The 9,820-nt window shown below is 37.3% G+C and overlaps 1 protein-coding gene across 16 annotated transcripts in view; it reads right to left on the reverse strand.

Annotated features, from left to right (window-relative positions):
- The window catches only part of eya1 (EYA transcriptional coactivator and phosphatase 1), a 158,795-nt gene extending 153,384 nt beyond the window's left edge, over window positions 1-5,411 (reverse strand). For 9 of the 16 annotated variants that reach the window (XR_008723331.1, XR_008723332.1, XM_055634468.1 and 6 more), the window contains exon 1: window positions 3,556-3,989. The gene's annotated coding sequence lies outside the window, so the exon portion shown is untranslated. The other 7 variants (XM_055634471.1, XM_055634462.1, XM_055634469.1 and 4 more) reach the window with 6 other exon arrangements.
- Window positions 5,412-9,820: the final 4,409 nt, after the last annotated feature.

The raw sequence follows: 9,820 nt of genomic DNA on the forward strand, positions 1-9,820 counted from the left end.
GCATTGATTTTGGCCAACATGGTTATATTGTCATATTGATCAGGAGAGCAACACAATTATTTTTATGGCAACAGCATCAAATAAATGACTCAAAAATAATATATATATTTTATAATACGCCTTTTCTCCCAATTTTGTCATATTGTAACAAGACGTGTTCTCTTCTAATCATATTAATTTGTATGTGTTTAACATGACGTCTGTTCACTCTGAATAGGAGACCTTTATTGTCTAGGTAAGTTGACCGTTTACCTTTAACTTTCCATTGGAAAATTTGTCTTTCCTTCAAATACATTTTATATCTGAATAATTGTAATGACTTCACAACAATCATTTCATTCAAATAGTGGTTAATGGAAAAGAAGTAAAGCATGTAATAATACTGATAAATTGATCTTCCATCTGGTTTGCTTATTAAATATATACATCTCCAGGTTATTGGTGCTTGATCATTGATGCACATCTCCCACATTGACTGTACTTGCCTCAATTTAACAAAAATAATGTTAAAGTTTTAATCCTACTTTGAAAACATCAGATCCACAACAACCTGCTCAGTACGTAATATTAGTCTGGGGAAAGAAATGCACCCCCACAAATAATCCAACTTTACACAACAGGTTAGCAAAAATGTAAGATGAATCTGTCACAGTGGTTAAAATGCGATTTGATATATTTTATAATTTAATCACAACATTATAACCTTTTAAATGCTAATATGTAATATGTCAAATGTTTATAAAGTTATATATTCTTAAATATTTCAGTACTGAAAAGTTAGTAGTCAGGCATTTGTGACATGCAGTGACAAGAGTTTTGGTATATTAACCAACTGCATGTCACAAATATCTCATGGTTAGTATCCGAACATACTAAAATACTTCAAGATCATTTTAGAAAGATTTCTCATTTTGTAAAAATAACAAAATTCATTTAAAAACAAATTACGCATGTTCTATAATCCTAGACATGACATTTTACTGTAGAACTTAACACATTAAGTGAAATCAATAAAGGATTTCATATTCCCCCCTCCAAGAATCTCAAAAGCCAATTGCAGACAAGGGGCAGATTAAACAGCATTTGTAAAATAAATTTAATTAGCACATTTACAATTACTTTAATTAATGTACGACTTTCCTTCAATTTGCAGTAAGCTGTAGACCCACACCCACAATTTGTTTCTTGTTGAATCTACCATTCTGTTTTAGCCATCTTGCTGAACTGCTACATTAAATTTGTTAATGCTGTGCTCTTCAACCCCAGAAATTATTTCCAGAAGGGAAACTCTTGGAGAGATGATCAAACAAGATTTAAGGTAGACATTCTATCACATTTTCCCTACCGCAGAGTCAAGCAAAAATGCATTCTTCACCAGCTCACAGTTATACTCCCCAGAAAAAAAATCTACAAATAATTTCATTCTACCAGTAGAATACAAATTATAAACACAGGAAATCTAGAAGTACCGGTTTTAAGTAAAGGGAAACATAAATAGCTTCTGAATTTTGGACACCTATTTAATTTAAATGTTCCAAATAATTAACTATACACTTTAAAATGTCCATATTATTAAGCGTTTCATTTTTGCCATTTCTTTTACAGCGCAATTATACAACTTATCATGATCAAAATTCACCTTCAGTCTTTTAATTTTCAAAATAAATTATTGAAAGATATTGTTCAAAAATAATAATAATTAAGATCAAGGAATTAAAGCTAAACATAAACATCCCCTTTTATAAATCACTTTAAGTGGATTCTAAGGAATCTGCACAGAAGGAGTAAATTACTTTTAACCCCTGGCTGCAGTCAGGGCACCACAGGGTGCTAGCATCTCCACACATCCAGCTGCCAGTAATTTTTTTTTGCTACAATTCCAAAGCATTTATTTCTTCTAAATGTGCTACTTAAGGACCTTGTATCTGTTTTTAAAAGTAATTTTACAGAAACTGATTTATACAAACACTCACATTAATCAACTCAAAATAAGTGAAATCGAGAGACAACAGATATTTTCCGTCTCTTAATGAAATCATGATTTTTAGCACTGCCACTAAAGCCGAGAAGCATCGAGCAAATGCTCCCAGACAGAACAGAAAGAGACTGGAGAAATAACTAAAACAAATTAACGTACAATAGTCATAATTATCGGAATTTAGGCATCATTTTAAAAAAATGAAAGTGCAACATTTCTAATATAACAATAGGACAAATAGTTTCCATTTGAAATCTTTCAGGAATATATCTAATGGAAATATCTATTTCCTTAACCGGCACCACCTTTCTGTAAGTGAGGCACCACCTTTATCTGAGTGAGGGCTACATTTATATATGTATGTAGTTTGTTTTGTTGTGCTATTCTTATAACAAATGTGAAGCACTTTGGCCAACGAGAGTTGTTTTTTTAAATGTGCTATATAAATAAATGTGACTTGACTTGACTTAAAGATTTAATTTATAATACGAGCCAAAAAAATAATATTTCCTCACATAACTGCACAAATATCATATCTACCTGAATTGGCTACTCTTGCAATTCCATTTCCACTTCAACCCAACAAATTTTGTCTGCTTAAAAATGAATTCTCCCTCAAATGCTACGGTTATATACAAAATGAATAGTTTGTGAAGGACTACAAAGTTACTGTTCAATATACTCAGGCTAACAGTCTAAAATCAAATGACATTTTAGCGAGGGTAATAAAAATGTGACAGTGGTAAAGAATACTAATAATGATTTCTGACTAAAGTAAAGAAACTCTAATGAAAATGTAATACATGAAACATTCATTTTGATGTTAAAATATTTTCCACACGTCAGACCATTTAACAAAATCTACACTGCACAAAAACAAACCTAGTACCATTGTTAAGTTTTATACGTAACAATTTTAAAGTATCTTCAGCAGTATAAATAAATAAATAAGCAATTGATGTTTGACTTGGTACACTCAGTTCACTCTGCTGACCTGTAGTGCAAAGAGTTGAACACTTTGCCTTTTTGCTCATTGCAAGCAAATTGTTATCTTTTTAAAGAGAAAGCATTTCCTAGTTTAACAAATGGCACCAAATAATCCATACACTCAATTTGACCTAGTTAATTTAACTAGAACGTACTAATCATGGATGAAAACAGCAGTCACTCTAAAGCAACTCACTTCATACGAATTTGCCCAAAATACTGTTTTCACCTGCTACAAGGCAGTATTTAAATGGGGAAATTCTGGGTAGAAATGGGTGAAATTTAATTTTATTCAGGAATAGAAATAACAGACTGTAATGAAAAATCATTCTTTCTGTAACATGAATGTAATATTCTTCCATTTTAAAGATATATTCTGTGTGGCACTAAGGTCCAGTAACTAAGGTTTAAATCATAAACGATAACTATAGGTTTGAAACATTCGCCGTCTCTTTAGCTTTTGTTTACTAAGTTACCAAGTGAAGCGAATGTAGGAAAAGTGTTTCTGATGCCACAGCCTTGGAGAATTGAATAATCTCGCAATCCAAATGCTCTTCCGTGAGATTTAATAGATGCAAACATGTACTTACAGCACTTAATATTCTCCCTGAATTCTGCAGTATTCCATTCAAGTTTTGGAATTCAATCAACCGTCATCTCCGAGTATAATCCTTTTCCTGTTCAACACAAAAGTCTGCATTCAGTACACCAATTGTCCGAATTATAGGCAAATAACATAATAGTAGTTGTGGATCTTGAAGCAGAGCTGAGCGAGTGCAGTCCAGTCACCACTGCAACCTGAGTGGCGAACGTCTCGAAGTAGCTGCTTCACAAAAAAAAGCCACTGTGCACTTTGACAGGAAGACTTAGAATCGGAAATGACACTTCGGAGTATGCAGCTACCAGCAAAGTGAAGCACCAAATTCTCTTATGTGTCGCTAAGTCACTGCTCTAAGCAATGTACCTTTTCCCCCCCCATTAAACAGCAGCAGATAATATCAGTGATCCATAGACAAAGAAACGGCAGAACCTTCATCCGTCCTATTTGTTTGCTCAATCTTGTGGTTCTGCCCAAGCTGCCTCGGGGCTTTCTAAGTTTTTTGTAATGCAAACCACAGCTTTTCTCCTGCATCCAGCCCCACTGGCTAAAACGCAACAATGAGAATCTACACTGTGTTGTCCCAGTCCCCTTTAGTAGCTTAAATAAATTCATTATGTAAATGAGCAAGTCCGCAGTCTCTGAACAGACAGCTGTGTGTCTGACCTAATTCAACAGGCGAGGAGCATACGTTTCGCTGGTATCCACTTTAATATTATCTAAAAGCTGCCGGCAGTTCACACACCTAAAGCTCGCCTGAGTAGAACACAAAAAGTCTGACCGCCTCCCAGGTCTGCATGTAAATAGTTTTATTTTGAAATTACGTACTAAAAATAACTGAATACATTTAACAATGAATATTTATTCCACGTGTGCTCTTAGGGCCGATGTTTCCGCTCTAAACATTTTGGGTTCGACTGCATTATTGCGAATATTTTTAGTTCATCATTAAATAATTTAGGATTACATTTTAGATAAAGGTGGCTGGTGTAACATATACTTTCTGTCATTTACTGAATTATGTCACTGAAATAAAATAAATATCATGGTACCATACAAGATTATTTTTCCTATATACCTACCATTAAAATGCAACTGTTAAATTAAATCAAATAATTGCATCAAATAATGCATTTCAAACGTATTTAGTTAAACTAAGTATGTTGGGAATTTCATTGTTGTACTAGACTTTAATGCTAATATTTTTATCCCTAATATATTTCACACCTCACATGTATTGGGAAGTACTTTTGGACGATCGTTTGTAATTTTTTAATTTTGGTTAAATGATTTTGTATTCTCCTTCCAAATTCATGCCAATGCATTTAAGTACGCGCCCATTGTGTAGGATACTGCAGCAAATTCTGCGCAAAACCGTGGATTGTTCTTATCGATAAATTTACTTCAGTGGGATTGCACAGAGTGCGTGTCGCCGGCACAGATACAATGGAGCTCTCTGGAGAGAGACTGAAAAAGTTGTTACGAATAATTTTGAAACTTAACAGACTTTTCCGTTGGCTTTGCACGTCTCTGGGTAGAACATATGAAATTAAATTTAGTACTCAAGTAACTAAAAAAAAACGAACAGAAAATCACTTTGCACTGAGATCTGTCACTCTGCCACTTCTTACCTTTCAGAAAACCCAATACCGCTAAGAGATCTGAAGCGGAAATATTGTCACACAATAGACCCAGTTCCTTTTAATGTGCCCGTGCCACCCGCCTCTTTGCGCTCGTTGAGTAAACACAGGGAAAATCCTAGAATTTAAGCATGTTTTGTCAAAATTGCTTCAAGTTGCATACACCTAAGATTATGTATTGCTTGTGTGCAGCCGAGGAACGCTGGGATTGTCACCAAGCCATATATGGCTAAACAGGTCAGAACAAAAAACCCTGTAGGGCTTGTCTATCGAAATGACAATTAAAGGAAGCTCCGGTCTTCACTAGCAGCCAGCTACGAGCACAGCGATTCAATTTTGCATTACGATAACCGCTTACTAATTTTGCTTTGAATATGCACATTAATTTTAAACTAAAGCCTAGAGTAAAAAAATGCTTGACTTATGAATCAAGAATAACAAAAGCTCTCTCGCAGGAAACATTTATATGTTGCAAAATAAGCTTATTCCAGTGATTCTAACTTTAAAAGTTGAGACTATTTCCAACTAAAGCAATGAATTTGAATACAATTATATGCAGTGGGAGTGGGGGGGGGGGGGGGGGAGACGACAACAAACCTGTTTGCATTTAATTGTACGAATAAAACAATATTTCAGATTAAAATGATTAACATGACAAATTAGACTATGGTTCTGCCTCTAGTATTATGAGTTTAACCACTTCTTACATCAATCAAATAAACCAAGAAAACAATTGAACCTTAAATTAAAGCTACAGGTTTGTTTGCTTTCACTAATGTCTAGCCTATTACAAGAACAGCAAAGATCAGTAAGAGGGCAACATCCACCTACTTTGAAGTTCACTGTTCAAACAAAGTTAACATTTTCCAGCAATCATGAAAGTGGAAAAACAAAATCTAAAAGAGTGAAATCCATGTTATGCTTGATGTCTCTTTTGACTGCAAGTCAAAATTCATCCCTTTTTCAAAGAACAAGTAACTCAATCCATAGACAATTAAGTTCCTTGACCGAGCTAGGTAAAGACATCTCTGTCAATGGAAAAAAAATGATGATCCATCTCCCTACAATATCTGTTCAGCACAAGCCCCAAATGCTTTGTAGCATTATGGAAGTGTGAAAGGATTTAAAGATTTGTGTTTAACAACAATTATAACTATTATGGAGGTGTGCTTTTGTTATTTTTCCAATGCATTGATCTTCACATATATAATATATGTAAACCCATTGGCATGTCCTAAATATTAATGAAAACAAGCCATTATCTTGATTTGTGCAGAAAAAACATATATTGTTTTCTATTAAGCTAGAGGATTCTACACCAATCTACACATTTCACAATCTGTTCATATATGGATGGAGTTTAACAAAATGAAACATTTCACAGAATAATACAACAATACCACACAATCATACACCACATAAACATTATGTGTATTTTTTTAGATTTAACTTAATACCTACATAATATGGAATTATATTGAAGTTTGTATTTAACATGATGCTTTGGATAGAAAGGATAAAATATAATCAATCACAATCTGTGGAACTCTTTACATATTCACCTACTTTTATTCAGAGTTCATCATAATAACAATAAAAATCACAAGGAATTATCTTATGGAGGATAATTATCACTATGTTAGTAGCTTTCATTCTTACCTAAGCAGTTAAAGATGTGGTTAGGGATTTCACAAACAGTACTCAGCAAACATTAAGAGAAAATGGTTACTTTTAATTTCTAATTTTACAAAATAATCACATAGTTTGAATAACTGCTATTTTATAATATTGGTTGAAAACAATAAAATTAGTATCAATTGTGGGTATATGAATAATTTATGGGATGTGGCATGTTAACTGCATTTGTGTTGTAATGATCACATTTTTAAAAATATCAAACATGACAAATCTGGCAAAAAATAACTTGATTGCTTTTAAAGTTTGAGCTTTTCATGTCAAAATAGCAACTCGAGCAGTTCTCACTATTATTTATGGAAAAGTAAAACATAAAAGATAACCATGTGGTTAAATGTAAGTATTTGAGGATTTTTGTTTAAATTGCTGCATCATTCCACGGCCACATTAGGAAAGCTGTATGGTGCTATTACCTTCTTTTTTAAAGTGGGGTAATTGCCATTCGGTTTCCCATTAAACGCCACAGAAAGTTCAGTCTTGTCATGACAAGCATGAGTGCTTTTTAAAGATAAAATTGGTCACCACATATAGCCAAGACCATAGAGCAACTTTATATTACACTTTTCCATTCACACAAAGGGCACATGTACTAAGAACACATCCCACTACTCGCCACATCTTCCCATCTCCACCCTTTTCTGCTTTCCGCAGGGACCGTTCTCTCCAAAACTCCCTGGTCAACTCATCCCTTCCCACCCAAACCACTCCCTCCCCAGGTACATTCCCCTGCAACCAGGGGCGGAAATCCCAGGGGAAGGGGGCAGGTGGGACACATACCCCCGTGTTTTGAGAGGTGGGGGACTATTCCCCCCCCCCCCCCCCCACAATTTTTTGTAATTCGGTTTTTAAAACCCGGTGAAATCTCCACTTTCCGCGAGACAGTGGGGGTGGACGAGAAAGACGTCGGTCAGCAAGCAATGGGGTGGGACATGATGATTCAGCGCGATGATTGTAGGAGGGAAGTGTCGGTCAGGGGGTGGGACTGAGGATAGAGCATGGTGATTGGAGGAGGGAGACGTGACAGACCTGCGCCTCATCCGCAGCCAGGATCGATCACGGCTCTCCGGCACTGTCCTGAGACTTCGGGAGTCAGACGGGCACTGTGCCCCCAGGCCCACAGCCAGCGCAGAGAAGCAGCGCTAAACCCAGCTCAACTCTGCCTGTCCCACCAGGTTCATCTGCAGCCCTGCCTGGACTTGCGGGAAGTATGGCCCAGGTTTACAGCCAGCGTGGAGAGGCAGCACTGGTGTCCCGTCAGTCTAGGCAGAGCTTTAGGTTAATCCGGCGAGACAGGCAGAGTTGAGCTGCATTTTGTGCTGGATTGAGCCTCCAAAGCCTCGCGCATGTTTGTGTGAGTGTGTGTATGCGCGCTCCACCACCAAGAAATTGTGTGTCCCCGGTCCCCTCCATATTTTGATAAAGATTTCCGTGCCTGCCTGCAACCGCAGGAGATGCAACAGCTGTCCCTTTACCTCCCCCGTCGACGCCATCCAAGGACCTAATCAGTCTTTCCAGGTGGGGCAGAGGTTCACTTACTCCTCCTCCAACCTCATCAACTGTATCCGCTGTTCCAGGCGTCTACTTCTCTACATCGGCGAGACCAAGCGCAGGCTCGGCGATCGTTTCACTGAACACCTCTGCTCAGTCTGTCTTATCCTACCTGATCTCCCGTTAGCCCAGCACTTCAACTCCCCCACCCTTTCCCAATCTGACCTTTCTCTCTCCAGAGATGCTGCCTCATCCGCTGAGTTACTCCAGTATTTTATGTCTACTAAGGACACAATTCCACAAGGCATATTCACGACACACCAATTGAATCCTTCCCTGTGAAATTGATTAATTACATGCAGCTAACACCCAGAGGATGTCAGTTTCAGGAAAACAGGTCTGAACAGCATCGACCCTTCACCAGCATTATTTGGAATGATCATCAAATCTTTCTGATTTATGGGGAATTGAGTTGAGAAAATCTCATTGCGTTCAATGGCATTGAGGGCTGTCGTTCCATCTCAAAACTGCCGTGGCCTGCAATTCACTTCACTCTCCACCACATTTAGTGCTGCAACAGACAACATTTTTGTTTTATTTTTGGATGTCAAGGAAACTTTTATAACTCTTGGATTCCAATATATCTCCTGATATTTCTTCCTCTTTACTTTCCTCCAGCCTAACTATCTAGTGTTTCAACCCCTGACAAAATATCCTTCATAAGCTTTTCTTCTCTGATTCCCGATGATTAGTTTTCAGCAGAGGCATCAGCATTATTTCAAATTCAACATAATGTAAAACTCCACCTCCATGCCCATTGCTTTGGCCAAGGGTCTTCACACTAGGCTGTGGACCTTTTCTCCCATCTCCGGAATTTCCAATCACCTAATCACTTTGTGTGGCAATGACTCTCTCTAGATCTATTCTTTGCTGAATGCTGAAGGATATTGACAACCTTGATTTTCCCACTCCTGAACTTGCTGTGCACTTCTCACTAAGAACAAATCATGTTATTATCATCAATGCTATGGAGAAAGATGGAGCTGCTGTGGTCTGGTGAATCGACCATGATCTTACAGTCATCAATCCTTTGCACTCAGACACTCTTCTGAAGAATGATCCACCAACAAACATCAAGCCATTGTCTCCCACACTCATGGAACTCATTTATTCATGATGGCTTCCCTGCATATTTACCTATCTTGTTGTGCCTCAGCCCTACTCAGCCCACTTCTATTTCCTGCCCATGGTCCACCAGTAGGACTGTCCAGACGGACCCACTGTTTCAGCCTGCTCTTGTCTCACCAAACTCAATTCTTCCTACCTTAACTCCATTCCTTTTACCTGGACACGTTTCCTTTCTATTTACATCTGTGACATTTCAGATACCCTCTGCCACTTCAATACTCTCCTATCTGATCTGATCTGAACCAG

Source organism: Leucoraja erinacea, chromosome 4 (assembly GCF_028641065.1).
Source record: "Leucoraja erinacea ecotype New England chromosome 4, Leri_hhj_1, whole genome shotgun sequence".
NCBI classification, from domain to species: Eukaryota; Metazoa; Chordata; class Chondrichthyes; order Rajiformes; family Rajidae; genus Leucoraja; species Leucoraja erinaceus.